We start from the raw sequence: 13656 nt of genomic DNA on the forward strand, positions 1-13656 counted from the left end.
GAACACTCATATGGTGAAACCGCGCCTGGCTGAGAGGCATGGCTTTGTTCTCAAGGTTTTCTAAAAGGCCAGATCTCACCTGCTTCAAGGGGCGAGGAAGGACTGGAGTATGTTTGTTCCTCGCTCCTTTCTGTAAAGCGGGGCCCACTTCCAGTTGTAATGTAGCCAACCGACGCTGAACTCATAGCTCGTTACTGGAAGAACGACCTTTTGTGAAAATGGGTGATTCAGATGCGCCTCTGCTATGTGCAGTAGAGGCAGCTGCTAAACCCAAGCTGGTAAGTACAGAAAGCCCTGAGGAACAGCGTGTTCTGGTTCAGCTCAGTGCTGCGCAGAAGAGATGGTACTGCTTTGGGGTCATGGTGCAGCACAGCAGAGGACTTCAGCTCCTCCTTTGTGAAGTGAGGATAACACTGCCCGCACACAGAGAGGTGGTGAGAGAATAGGATTGTACTGAAGTCAAAGGAGTAAGTGAAGTCAACGTAAAAAAAATAGGTAAAAGCACATTTTGGCCTCTAGATGGCATTTCCCAGCCAGATCTGCCTCGCAGCTTCAATCAGTCCCAAAACCGCTGTGTCTTAGTCTTTGGACACAGCTCCAGTGGAGGGTTACTCATCTCCCCGTGTCTTTGGAGGACTGTCAAGGTAAGAGGTGAAGGTAACAACCAGAAGGTGCTACAGAAACAAGAAGCACTGGAAGTTCAAGTCTGCTGGCTAAAAAAGCAGCAAGCAATATGGTTTCCCTCACGTGTCTGATTAAACCAAGAAGGGCAAACCAGATGTTTGCTTCTATGGGGGCGAGCAGTTTCCCAGAGCTGGGCATGGAAAGAAGCGTTGCATCATGCTGAAGTTGGTTTGACTTGGTACTCCCTATATAATTAGGTCAGTTCCCAGCATTTCTTCTGGCAGGCTGACTAGCTTCTGTTTTCCAAGACACAAGTAAACAGGCATTGCTGGTGCGGTGGAGCTTGACGTTGCTGTGCCTGTACCCCTGGCCACGACAGAGGAGGAACCTTGCTTTATCCATAGCGTCTTCTATCCTTGATCAAGCCTCCTCCTCTCAACTCATTTTCTCATCCTGATAAGCACCTGCATAAGTTCCATCTTGTGTTTTCTGGGCAAGCCAATGAGGTCCTTCTGTACCTTCCTGCCTGTGATTTATTTGTCATGCCACCTCTTAGCAACCTGTGTCTTTTGTGCGTGTCAGCAAGCAGGAGGCTACAAAGCAAAACTGCCATTACCAAAATTTCCTTCCAAATATCTAGGGTCAAGTGCAGTTGCAATCTGTCGTTCTTAGTAACGCTCAGCAGGAGCTGCTGAAGACTTCAAAGACTTTCCTAGAGCATTCTTGTCAAACTCTTATCTCTCTCACTTTGCTTTCCTGGCTGTTTCTTGCTGCAGCTCCTAATTTTGCTGACCTGAGACTGTTTTTGGTTTGACAAGCAGTGGGAGAGATAAAGGAGATATCTTCTGTTCCTTACTCTAGAGAAAGGAGAGGGAAAAAGAGAGAGGAATAAAAGTGCTTTTCTATGTGGAGTTAAGGTAACCAAGAACCCTATTTCCCCTCTTACAGAGAGATTGCAAAGGGGACATACGCACAGGGGGAGTGAAATAACTTTCAGTCTCGCCCTTAGAGCATGGGGGAAGTTCTTGTCCAGACACATCTCGATGCCAATAAGGAAAAAGGGTGGCTTGGTTGGAATTACTTGAAACAGGTAAGAGGAGCAATTGATGATGCTGGTGATCACCAAGCACTGGTTTGAGTTTCCACAACTTTTAGCACTGCAGAGCCAAACATGGCACGAGTGGGCTGGACCCGCTGCTTGAGAGAATTGTTTACCAAGTTTCGCTAATGCTTGTGCAAGCCCTTGGAAAGTGCCAGGCCCACAGGTGGAAGGGATGGTGCAACTTGGTCCTTATTATGGGAGAAGGAAGGCAACTTGTTTGCCTCGGAGCCTGGAGGAAGCTTGCTGAGCTGGTGATGAGAAATAAACAGGCATCTCCCTGCTTGCAACAGAGCATGTTTGAGGTGTTTCTGTTACTGGATTGCACACGTTGGTTTACTGTCTTAGCAATGCCACCAGGCTGGCGCTTGGCCACAGCCTCCCTTCGCCCTGCGTTTGCTGACAAGATCGTTTTGTCTCAGCACCAAGAGCTCCTGACCTCCTGTGCAGGTGTGTCTTCATGACCATGGGTGAGAGTATTGTCTTCGAGCGCTAAGTAGGCAAGGATATACGATTCTGTTCTGCTACCTGCTATTAGGAAGGTGAGGTCTGGCATTTTGGCAGTGCTTTGTAATGACACCTCATGAAAAACCAGTTTGATTCCCTTGTAACAGATGGGTGTAGTGGTTTTACACCCTTCTACTCATCCCAGCTCTGCTCAGTCTCTATTGAGGCTTTGGTTTTCTGTCACCTTGGCAAGGGCCCGAAGGATTGATGGGTTACTTGCCTGCTTTCCACCTTCAGTGCAAGGACGGGGGCCAGGTAGTTACACAGGAGAAAGTGTTATCAAAAACCCAGGAAATGTTCCAGTGGAGACCAGTGCTCTGGAGTGGCGTTGACTAATTTTTCATGACTACAAAATACTTAAAAATTAAGAATATATAGTTAACTGTTATAGTTAATATATAGTTAACTGTTCAAATACAAGCTGGACTGCTCAGGGAGGCTGCATGCCTCTGGGCAGAAGTCCGCTGCTGTCCTCGGAACGACGAGAATTGCTGTGCTACTCGGTGCAACCACCTTCCCATAGAATTAGCTGTGTGGATTTTGAGAGTTGAGCAGGTTCCTACCTCGCAGACATCACTCTTTCTAAAGGTATGTGTACTGCACCTCTGGAAAGGAACGTACTGTAGAGTTATGCAAACTGGTTTTAAACTGGCTGTTTCTGGAAGTGGTAGCAGTGTGCCCCTGGCAGAAGAGAGCTTAGAGCAGGCTGATTTACCCTAGCAAGAAGAGACTACAGCGTAGGCATAACTGCAGTTGGCTAAGGGATCCCCTCTGGGACACCTTCTGGACTTCAAGAAATGGAGAGCTCATCTGTTGATGTTTCAGAGCATTGGCAGTGTTTAATGCCCATTGCTCTTCCAAAAAAACCCCCATACCAGCCCACCCCCAAACAAAAAAAAACTCTCATTGGAAAATGTCTAGTTTGCAGCTCTGTCCTCAATTTTTCTGTTTTTATTTCTTGGATGCCAGTGCCTTCATACTTGCCACATTCTCTCCTGGATAGTTCTCTTGCACTATGGTCAAGTCACCTTTGTTTTTTAAGTTATTTTAATTTATTTTTTTACCTAAACAGTCTGAGTCCTTTAAATCTTTTGCTGTTAGGCATTCTCTCCAGCCTCTGAGTGGTTTCTGTGGCTGCAGCTTCCTTGTGTGATGTAAGTCTTGTGTCTTGCTGATCCCAAATGCTCTGCTTTGCAGTGCACTAAGAATATAAGGGAGGTAGATAAACAGCAGTGGAACAAGCATCAACGAGTGCTAGCTGTGAAACATTTTTATGAGAGGTGCTTGTACTTTTCTTGTAAAGGAGATTCAGGGAGAATCCATTTCCTGGTAGAGTCAGATACTGGAGGCTGAAATTCACCTACAGCTTTTACAGAAAAATAAAGTTTCCTAACTGGAGATGGGGAAAAAAGGCTGTTCTGACCTGGTCCTCCCTCCTCCCCTGCTGCAGGAGCGCGTGTGTGTCCCTGGGGAAGGTTGTGGCATTGAAACGGAGCGACAGGACGTTCCTCCTGCTTTGGGCTGGGCTGGCACACCTGGCTGGCAGCCTTCACTGCACCTTTGGCTCCTGGCCCAAGGAGGGAGTCCAGATCGGCAGCAGGCTGGGGTGGGGGGATCAAGCTAGACCCTCTTCTGCTCCTGGACTGATGAAGATAAGGGATGTTTTGTTGTTGACTTCAGTACATTGCTCCAGAGGTATGCAGGTTAACTGTGCTGTTTCCAATGAGACCGAGTTTGGTGGCTTTCTCCGGAAGCATCATGAATTTGTCAGTATTTAACCTGTAGCTGCTAGCTTGGAAAAGCTGTTACTTCTTGCAGTGGTAAAAGTTCTGCTAGATTCAGAGTAGTGTTGGACTGTAGTTGTTGCTGCATATATTAGCAAAAAGACCTAGTTTCACTCCCCCTACACACACATGAATGAATTCCTAACATAAATCTGGAGACTTTATCCCTAAGCCTCTTCTAGAAGCTGCTAGAGATGATGTTCCTCATCTGATTGTCTCAGTTAAGTGCCTGAAGTGAAGTAAATTGACTTCCCCTACACACTTACTGGACAGTCTTTTAGCCTCTGGTCTGGAGCGACCTGGTGGTGCTGCGTTTTAGCAGCCCTATGGCATGGTGCTCTTCCTGATGTCACGCAGGCCTGCCGCTTGCTGGCTAAAAAACTTCTGCCTCTGGCCACTGCTGTGATTTTGAAATGCCATGTCATTAAAAACTGAATATGCTCCTGTAATTATGAGGAAGAAAAACACCCATCAGGGTTTCAGTGCCTGCTGGTGTGAGCGACATCCAACTATGCTTTGGAAAGAGTGGTTTATCAGAGCTTAACTGGGATAAAACCACAGGGACTTGTTTGGGACTGATTGTCCCTGACTGTTCAAGCTGCTGAGCACCATAGATGTACTGTGAACGGTGGTGACGCGACAGCCCTGGAAATCTCCAGTTCAAGTAAGCTGTCTGCATGGTTGGCCATGGTTATTTTCAACGGACTGAAGAGTATGAAAAGCACTTTCTTTTTTCCCTTTTCTACAGGGGTAAAAAAGAAAAAGAAAAAAAATGTTCTGTCCTACTCTCATTACTGGAAAATAAAAGACAACGCTGTGGTTTACATCAGGATACTTTTATACTAACATGTATAAACATATATACTACATTTCCCATGGTATCTAATGTCTCTGTCTTAGTCCACGTGAGACAAATAGAACGTCCCTTTCCATGTTTTACCAGTCCTGGAAGACAACTGTTCTTGAGCCTTCCTTCTTTCCAGACTTTTTACAGTGCTCTCACTCTTTCTTGCTGTTAATTGGGAAAGCCACTCCCCAAGAGGTCTGTGATTCCTGCTATCCTTGGAGCAACCACCTCTCTGCTCCTCTTTAGCAACAGCCACGGCTAGAAGAGTTTCCCTGCTTTACTCTTTCCACAGAAAAAGCGCTTGGCAGCCGCGTGCTAAATGGTGACGAGGGTGCAGTGTTTTAGGGACATGATGTTGCCCTTGGTGATCCTCCCGTGCAGACCTCCAGTCTCTGAAATGCACGAGCTTGATTCTCCTTGCGATTAAATTACGGCAAATGAGAGCACCTCCCCTGAAGTGAAGGGCTACACTTCTTCAAAACAGGAGAGAGACAGCTGGAGCTGCTGGATAGGTCTCAGGTTTAATTGCAATGATAAGCCAGTACCTTTCATACCAGGTACCAGCTGAAGCGCAGGCGCGGAGTGGAAGCTGCGTGTGGCCGGTGCGATGTACAGCAGTGCATAGGCAAATGTTCTCCTTCACTCAACGAGTGCTGCTGTGCAGCAGCCTTACCTCTCGCAACTGACGTTACGTAGGTGGTGTTTGCACCAGAAAACCATGGCTAAATTACGTGAAAAAAATGTTTCCTTTTGTCCCTTCTCTCAGGAGCATTGCCACAGGATCAGCATGGTGTGGAGAACCTAGTGTGGAACTGATAGGGATTTCAGGCTGGAGTAGCAAGGGAGCTGACTCCTGAAGTGAAGGAAGGCTGTGTAAGGTCAGTGCTGAATCAGTGGGGCTTTGGCTGGCATCAGGAGGTTGAACGGGGAAGCTGAAGATTGAGGAGACTTTAGAGGGTCGAGTCTGACAGGGCTGGACTGGGGTAGTTCACGTTGTGGAGGAGAAGCATCTTATGCAGCATTTCTCTGTATCTCACTGGCTACGTGCTGTGCAGCGCGTCTCTCGCTAACAACTCGTGCACCCAAGTTGTTGTGATGGAGCTGCCAGCTCGGAAGTACATTCTCTACTGTTCTACTTTGTCACCACACCCTTGACTTTAAGACCTGACTTTGGATGTTTTCTACATATGCTTGGACCTGTATTTTCAAGCTACTAACAAAATGTTACTTAATACTCTAGCTATCTCCTCTTAGTTAATTAGAAAAGCAATTCTTTGCTGTGTTCCTTTCTTCTCAGGAAGAGAGCGATGCTGATAGACACCTAATGGTTTAGCCTGCATATGTGCCAGTTCAACAAAATAGTCATCTGCATCTAGTAAAACAACACTCAGCTTCTGTATGTATTGTTTTAGGATCTCCCTATCCATTTCTTTTGCTGTTTAACATTAAGGTGCTCATAATAGGTGCACATTTTTTTTTTTAACATTTGTTGTGGAACAGTGTGTTCACACTGGAAAAAAAGCATCGTCCTTAGACCCTGGGGTGTCCCTCTGCTTGCTTGGCAGAGGACCTATTGCACCCGAAAGGCTGGCCAGGCTGTTAGTCACTATTATTTCAGGAAAGAACCTGAACGAACCTTCAGCAAACGATGGGATGGCTCAGGGGTTACTGAAAATAAAGCTGCACTGTCAGCTGGAGTCCTGAAGCAGAGGGTACTTCACTGAGGTAGGGTTTGAGCTGCATTTTAAACAGCCTACTTAAAACATTTTAAATTTTCCTGAGTTGGACACCCCTCTGTGCTCACTCTGAGCTCAGGGTGAGGCTTTGTGAGTGTTACCTCTTCTCTCCTGTGCTTATCTCAGCTGGGATCACCAGCAGCCTCTGGGGAAGAAAGCTCAACTGAGCTTGTGCTGCTGCTGCTGCTCTTGCAGCATGAGTAGATCAGAGAGAACGATCTGGGATTGGAATAGCAACGTTGACATCAGGGCTTTTCAGATGTTATCTCGGTTGTGCTGCTGGGAGCCAGGGCTGGGCTATTAGCCCTGTTATAGCACATCCCAGCCCAGCCCGCTGGTGGCTTGCCACCATTCTACAGCAGATACATCGCAGAGCTGCGAGGAGAGCACAGGAATGCTTCTCTCCAGCAGCTCGTCTGGGCTTTAAGGCTTTAAAGCTGTAGACTGGGCTTTACTTCTGATGGGTGCACAGGGGCAGGGAAAGTGTGCGCTGGTGGGTACAGAGGTGGGGGGAGGTCCTGAAGGTCCTGACAGGTGCTTGGTTGAGGCTTCAGCACCTTCTTCTTACCAACCTGTGGCAGTCCCGGGCTGGAGCCCTGACCTCTCAGAAGTGCTCTAAACTCACGTCACCAATGACCAGTCCTTAGGAATTGGCAAATTAGCCAAGGGTCTTGCCGTGTCCCTTCAGAGACTCGCCAAAGCTGGGCCTTGGGGATCTTGCAGTGACCACAGCAATTAGAAAGGGAAATAAACTGAGGCAGGTGAGAGTGCTTGGCAATTTCCTCTGCAGCGAATAGTGATAGTCACACCTGTGTACCTCAATTAGCTAGAACTAGACAATCGCTGTTGAGTGCTAATTACAGTGCCAGTCCCTGATGCTACCTGGGTACCACTGCTGTAAGCGGCTCTCAGACTCAAGGGCTTGCCGGTACCCAAGTAGCAGTGGGGTGCCCGCTCCCCCTTCCAGCGGGACGAGCCTGTCTGGCAGTGCTTGGCCTGGGAAGAGATTCAGTGGGGTGAGTGCTGGGGGGCTGCTCTGCGCTGTCCCACTGCAGCACAGGGTTGGGGAACGTGGCATTTGCTGGAGAATGTGAGGAATGTAGAGGAGAGCTTAGAGGGAGGGGAGACCTTGCTGTCTGAATGGAGAAACCTGTTTGATTCCCCTGAAGGGCAAAACACACCCAAGTCTCCTCCTCAAAACAAGGCTTGGCTTCCAGGAGCCAGCCCTCTCGGTCCAGCCGGCAGGTAAGCTCTGCCTCACCCACAGCCGCCTTTGCTGCTAGGGAGGATCCAAGATACCTGCTGCGAGTCCTTGGGGGGCGAAAGTGGCAGGAGATTGCTTGCAGACTGCTCCGCATCGGCCTTTTGGGGGGAAGCCACGGCTGAGGAGCCTCCGCAGGTAGGACTGGGAAGGGAGGCTGGTCCTCTGAGCCTTGCAGAGGGCAGCCGGGGTGCTGCTTCTTTCTGTGCTTCACCTGCTCTCTCTGCCTGGGGAGGAGGAGGAAGAGGAAGGCTGTCCGTTCCTAACCTGCTGATGCAGGGATGAAAGAGGCTTGAACCAATAGCTTAAATCCTCCTCCTGCATGGGGAAATGAAGCTCTCTTCTGTAGTGTGTTGGACCAAAGCGTGGCTCTCAAATGGTACTTGAGTACTGCAGGGATGGTGTTAGTACAAATGCACAAATGAGGCAGAAAGGGGAGGTTTGGGTATGGGTCTTTGTCACTTGCCCCTGTCTGACCACTGAGTTCCCTCCCTGCCCGTCACCGCACATCTTTCTAAAATCTGTCCCCTTCTTAATTTACTAGGTAGAGCAGGGGCTGTGGCAGTAAGCTAACTGGGGGAAAGTTCTGTGTGTGGGCAGGAGTGAGCAGAGTCTGGACAACAGGGGTAAAATTTGAGCCTGTGACTCTTGACAACCTCTTGAGAGGCTTGGGGTAAGCTGCACCGTGCTCTGCCTCTGCCACCCCACCTCCCCAGGACACGCGTGGGGTGGAGGGGTGTGCAGAGAGAGATATTTTCCTCCTCTCTCTCCTGCTCCGCCTTGTTTTGTTTCTCTCTCAATTAGCATGAAATCAGCAGCCTGGAAAGGAGTGGTAAAGCTGGTGTAGAGGAGATGAGCACCTCCCTCTGTCCTTGCTTCATCCTGCCTCCAAGCTTGGAGAATGTCTTCTCCATTTCCCCATCCCCACGCCTCTGCTCGGCCCTTGGCTGTTCCAGGACAAACCGCTAAGAGGAGGACAAGTTGGATTAAGCTGGACAGGTTGTTCTACTGCGAGCTGGGGAGCAGAGCTGTTCCCCCTCATCAGATTGATCAGGACGTTGTCCTTAGGCTAGTTTATTTTATTCATCCAGCCAAAGAAAAAGCATTAAATTTGTTCCCAAATGTTTTAACTGGAAGTCTTAATTTCCACAAATGGCAGATTTTAGTTTTCTTTTACAAAAACATTGTTTTTTCTTGGCAAAACTTTGTGCCGTCTCTGCGATGTCATGAAGCGCCAGTGAGATTTTCTGTCCTGCTCTGTTGTGGATCCGTGACACAAAGGCAAAGCTCTGCCTTTGAAAGCAAAATGTTTTCCTTCCTTCTTGCTTTCATCTTTAGACATCAAGGCTTAAGGTCAATAGCATGTGGGTGCGGTAAACATCCTTTACCTCCTTCTTCCTTTTTCAAATACAGAAATTAGTTGAGCAATTAGGAATTAATGCCTTGTAATTAGAGTAATGAAACTGTATGCCCAGTATAGTGAAAAATAATCTAGTAATTTTGGGCAGTAACAGCAGCAAGTTTTTGTGTTTGGGGGTGGTCATGCTGTGTAGGTCTGTACAGCTCCTGGCACAACAGGGCCCCAAGACGATCTCTTGGGATAGGCAGGTTTGCGTGCTGCTCTAATTAAGTTTATGCCACACTTTCCTGACTTCAATAGCTCACGTCTTTGCCAACTTCATCTGGTTGGACTGAATTTTTTTTTTTTTGTGGGGTATGTGGTTGCAAGTGAATTAAAAGAAATTATAATTCTCCATCTGTAGCTTTACAGCTGTTGTCTCGGACACGTCTGAAACGTGTCTGTGTTGCTCGCGTTAATGAGTTTTGTGTGGGCTTCCCCATGGCAATTGCAAGGTTGCATTTCTCTTTTCCCCACGCTCGGGGAAGAAGAGGCGTTTGTTGTGACCAGGATCCTGAGGAGCCGTGTTTCCGGGCTGAGGCTCTTCACAGAGATCCTGCACAGCCAGCCAGGCTCTGCTGCAGCTGCAAGTGCTTGGTGCTGCTGTGGTTTGTCTTCAGGGTCGTGTTGGCCACCCTGAAAAGGTGGGTGCACAGTTTGATGACTAGGCTGCTGTTTAAATTACTTGACTAGCATCATGGAAGAACTGCGACAGAGGCATAAAATGTCACCTGCAGAGGAGTAACCATCCTCTCCAGCTGACACCTGCCTCCTCAAACACCTCTAGCAGTGGTTCCTGCAGAAAAGACCCTCCTCTTGTAGCCTGGCTTCTCCTTAGAGCGTCTCTGCACATGCTGAACGAGGCAGCGATGAGCTGTTGTATTGCATGAGCCTAGAAGGGTTGATTTAAGGTTGCCTGGACTGCTTCAACTATGGCATTCCTGATCATTCGCAAGGTTGACTTTAGAAATCTCTCAGTGCTTCCTAAATATCACGGAGGCTATTAATACTAATTGGCTCCTAATACTATGCCAATATCGGGACACTACGTGTGATTTGCATTGAGGCTCAGTCCCAGAGTGTGCCTCGGGCTGTGGGTCTGGGCTTTCAGAGGCTGACTGACAACCTCCCACTTCAGACACGTTCAGTCACCTGCCTGCGTGAGGTGGGATGAGATTCTAAATTGCAGTTTGGGAGTTCACAGTGTGAAGCCTGAAGTGTAATTCCTGTTGCTGCTCATTTCCCCAAGTGCAGACAGTGGGATGGAAGTGCCCATCCTTCCCAGGCATGGGATGTCATTCAAGTCAGTGTTCAAAGGTGAAATAAATCTCGCTTTAAGAATACTGGCTGAAAAGTGTCACAGCCACTGGGCAAAAAGTGCTAATCCAGCATAAACTTCCATTAGCAGTTCAAACTTGCTGAAATGAATTTAAAGGGTTAACTTTGTTCTGGCAGAGTTTATGCTAGATCAGGTACAGTCTATCCACGCTGCTCTCGCTTCACAGCAGATCAGGTAACAGCTGACATAAAAGCATAACGTTGGCACAAAGTTTGCATTGTGTGCTCTGGCTAACGCAAGAGAAATGCAAGTATGTGCCCACACCTAATGCAGATCACTGGAGGGCAGTCTGACAGAGCATGGATCTGGATTAGCAATCCTGACACCGGAGTGCTGCCTTTCTGGGGCAGGGTATCTCTGCATGTAACCTGCGTGGAGAAGCTTCCTCTCCCTGGCTGTCCTTCTTGTGGGTTTGTGAAAGCTGGGCCTCATCTGCTGAGTGTTAAACCAAGGTCCCACCTTTCACCATATGGGCTGGAGAGCGGGGACTTGGACCCTGATTTAAGGCTAGATGACAAAATTCTCAGCAGAGTTTAGGAGATTCAAATGGGGAAGGCTCAAACCTTTTGCAAGCTTTAAATACATTTTAATTTGAGGACCGTGAAGGTCAGAATAGGCATCAATTATCATTAAACCAGGATATTCTTTTGCATGACTGACCTCAGTCCTGTTTGCAGCTGAGGGCTGGCATTCAGGTCACTGGCCACGTCCTCCATTAGAACACAAGTTCCTAGCTGGTGAAATGAGTTTTGTGCTTCTACAAAAGAACAGGAAGAGCACATGAGAGCTCCTTGGAAAGCAGTGTGACAGCACGGGTGGTCCCAGAGCTGCTGGCTGCAGGTCCTTGATCACTGTAGGCGGAACAGGATTGCTTTGCGGTCAGTCGCATAAGTGATGCCACGTGGGCTTTGGGCTGAAGGAAAGTAATACTGGTTTAGGACACAGTTTGTTGTCTGTTAATGACCTTTCTGTTGAGGCACCAAGAGTTTAACTCCCTGTTGTGTGGAGTAGGGAAGGCAGCAGTGCTTGGGTCAGCTGTGGGGTACCTGTGCAGAAAGGCTCTGACCGATACGGCATTTTCAGGCACAGAGCATCTCACTGTGCAGCTCTCGCAGGGACCAGCACAGTAAAGTGAGCCTGGTGCCGTGGACATCAAAGGGAGATCCTGACCTGAGACCGGGGAGCGAGACATTGGGAGCAGGAGTGCTGTAGCATGAACTTTAGTGGCTGGCCTGGGCTCTGCGGACAGTTCAGGAGTCTAAAGGTGCCCTGTGGTGCTCTCCAGGTAAGCTGTATTTACAGGATCAAAGCAGCTCTGCTTCCTTTCCCAGGGCATTCATTTAGTCCTCAGAACTAGGTCCAACGTCAGACCCAGCTCATCACCAAGATGAACGGAGGGCAAGGTGGCTATTAGGCACAAAGGGGCTATTACCACAAGTGCCCTACAAACTCCTGACAACAGCAGGCTAAAAAATTGTTATTAACATTTTAAAGTTGCAGTTGAGCCATCAAAAAGGAGGATGGCTGGCAGGTTTTTCTTCTGTGCGTTCGCAGGTAATAGGAGCTGCAGTCAGCTTTTAAAGAATAGTAAGTGTTTTATCTCCTGGGGTATAATTACATCTTTTTAACTGGCTTACATGGAAAGCAGAATCATCCCAATTAAGTGATGGGCTGCTGATTTCAGGCACTTGAAGAATCTATTAGCAAAGAGTGCTGGTCTGGCTGTACATCAGCTCCTTCGCAGAGGACTGCATGAGGATATATCACCCTCTCCCTCTACCAGCTGCAGCCTCCGTGGCCTTGGGGAGGGTGGTGGCCATGGGGACAGACAAGGGCCTGGCTGTAGTTAGTCCCTTGTTCAGCCCACGGGCTGTCATCTGTAGCGCTCACTCCCTGCTAAGGGTAAGAGGGGAGTTTGGGATGCCCGAGCTGTCTCTTGGCTCCTCTGCTGGTACCACTGTTGTGGTCGTGTGTATGTATCACCTGCCCCCTCGGGCACCCAAACTGAGCTCTCCAGTTTGTTCCATGTAGCAGAGCCGCCTGCTCGCCTGGCGGGGTGGGGATTTCACCAGGAGCTGCTCTCTGAAGCGCTGCTGAGGGGTAAAGACTCTCCCGTTAGCAGCAGTGGCATACCTTGAAGCTGCCTTAAAAACTCAAAGCAGGTTGAAGTACCCGAGGCAGGGCAGGGACCACTGCAGCACCCGGGAGCATGCAGAGGGAGAGCTGAGCTGGCTGGCTGCCCGCAGACGGACCCGCCCTGAAGATTGAAATCTAAACAAGGTTTCAGCTCCCCTTTCCTTATTTAATAGCTTGTAATTGCTTTTTCATTCATGTGATGAGGATCTTCAGAGTTAGCGTCTTCAGTGGGAGGCAGCGTATTGGCGGGCACCGTGCCCTTCCTGCTTGCATTCAGCAGATTGACTCCAAAGTGAGGGCTGTCTGCCTCTAGCTCTGTAGCAAAGCTGCTGGTGCATCCCAGGGGTTCCCAGAGGTAGATGTAACCTGCCAGTGATTTCGAGGGCCATGGTGGTGCTCCGTGCATTTGAAGATCATGGCTTTTGTATAGATAGTTAGCATGGATTTAGCCAGCAGCTCAATTTGAAGCATGCAATCTCAGGACACGATCTAATAGGATTTTGGTCCTGCGCAGGCAGAACATATATTTCTTGTGCTGGGGTGCTCCTGTTGGATGCTTTGTCAGCAGGAATTTAGCCATTGTAACACCCATTTTTATGGATCTCCTGTTGCCTGGGATATCCCAGAGGCTGGTTGGTGGTTGAAAGCTGAGCACTGGTTGCAATCAGCCAGCATATAGGTGAGAGACTTGTGGTGAGAGTGTTTTGGCCATGTTTTACTTAGAAACATGAGGCTGAGCCAGACTGTAAATCACAGATTATTTCAAATATCAGAAAGAGTGTCTAGCTGTCGTGTATTCATATTGCCTAGGGGTGGGCATCCACTTTCCTGTATCTTGCTGCTGCTCATAGGGAAGGGCTGGAGATCCCTCTGTTTTGTGAAGTGCTCTGCAGAATTAAGGAGACTGTAAACTGTCATAACAGG

At 48.5% G+C, this 13656-nt stretch overlaps 1 protein-coding gene across 2 annotated transcripts in view; it reads left to right on the forward strand.

The window, feature by feature from the left end:
* The first annotated feature begins 7828 nt into the window (after nucleotides 1-7828).
* The window catches only part of ZNF185 (zinc finger protein 185 with LIM domain), a 43749-nt gene continuing 37921 nt past the window's right edge, over nucleotides 7829-13656 (forward strand). For both annotated transcript variants that reach the window (XM_075763751.1, XM_075763752.1), the window contains exon 1: nucleotides 7829-7996. The gene's annotated coding sequence lies outside the window, so the exon portion shown is untranslated. The remainder of the gene's footprint in view (nucleotides 7997-13656) is intronic.

Source organism: Balearica regulorum, chromosome 11, assembly GCF_011004875.1.
Source record: "Balearica regulorum gibbericeps isolate bBalReg1 chromosome 11, bBalReg1.pri, whole genome shotgun sequence".
In the NCBI taxonomy this organism is placed as follows: domain Eukaryota; kingdom Metazoa; phylum Chordata; class Aves; order Gruiformes; family Gruidae; genus Balearica; species Balearica regulorum.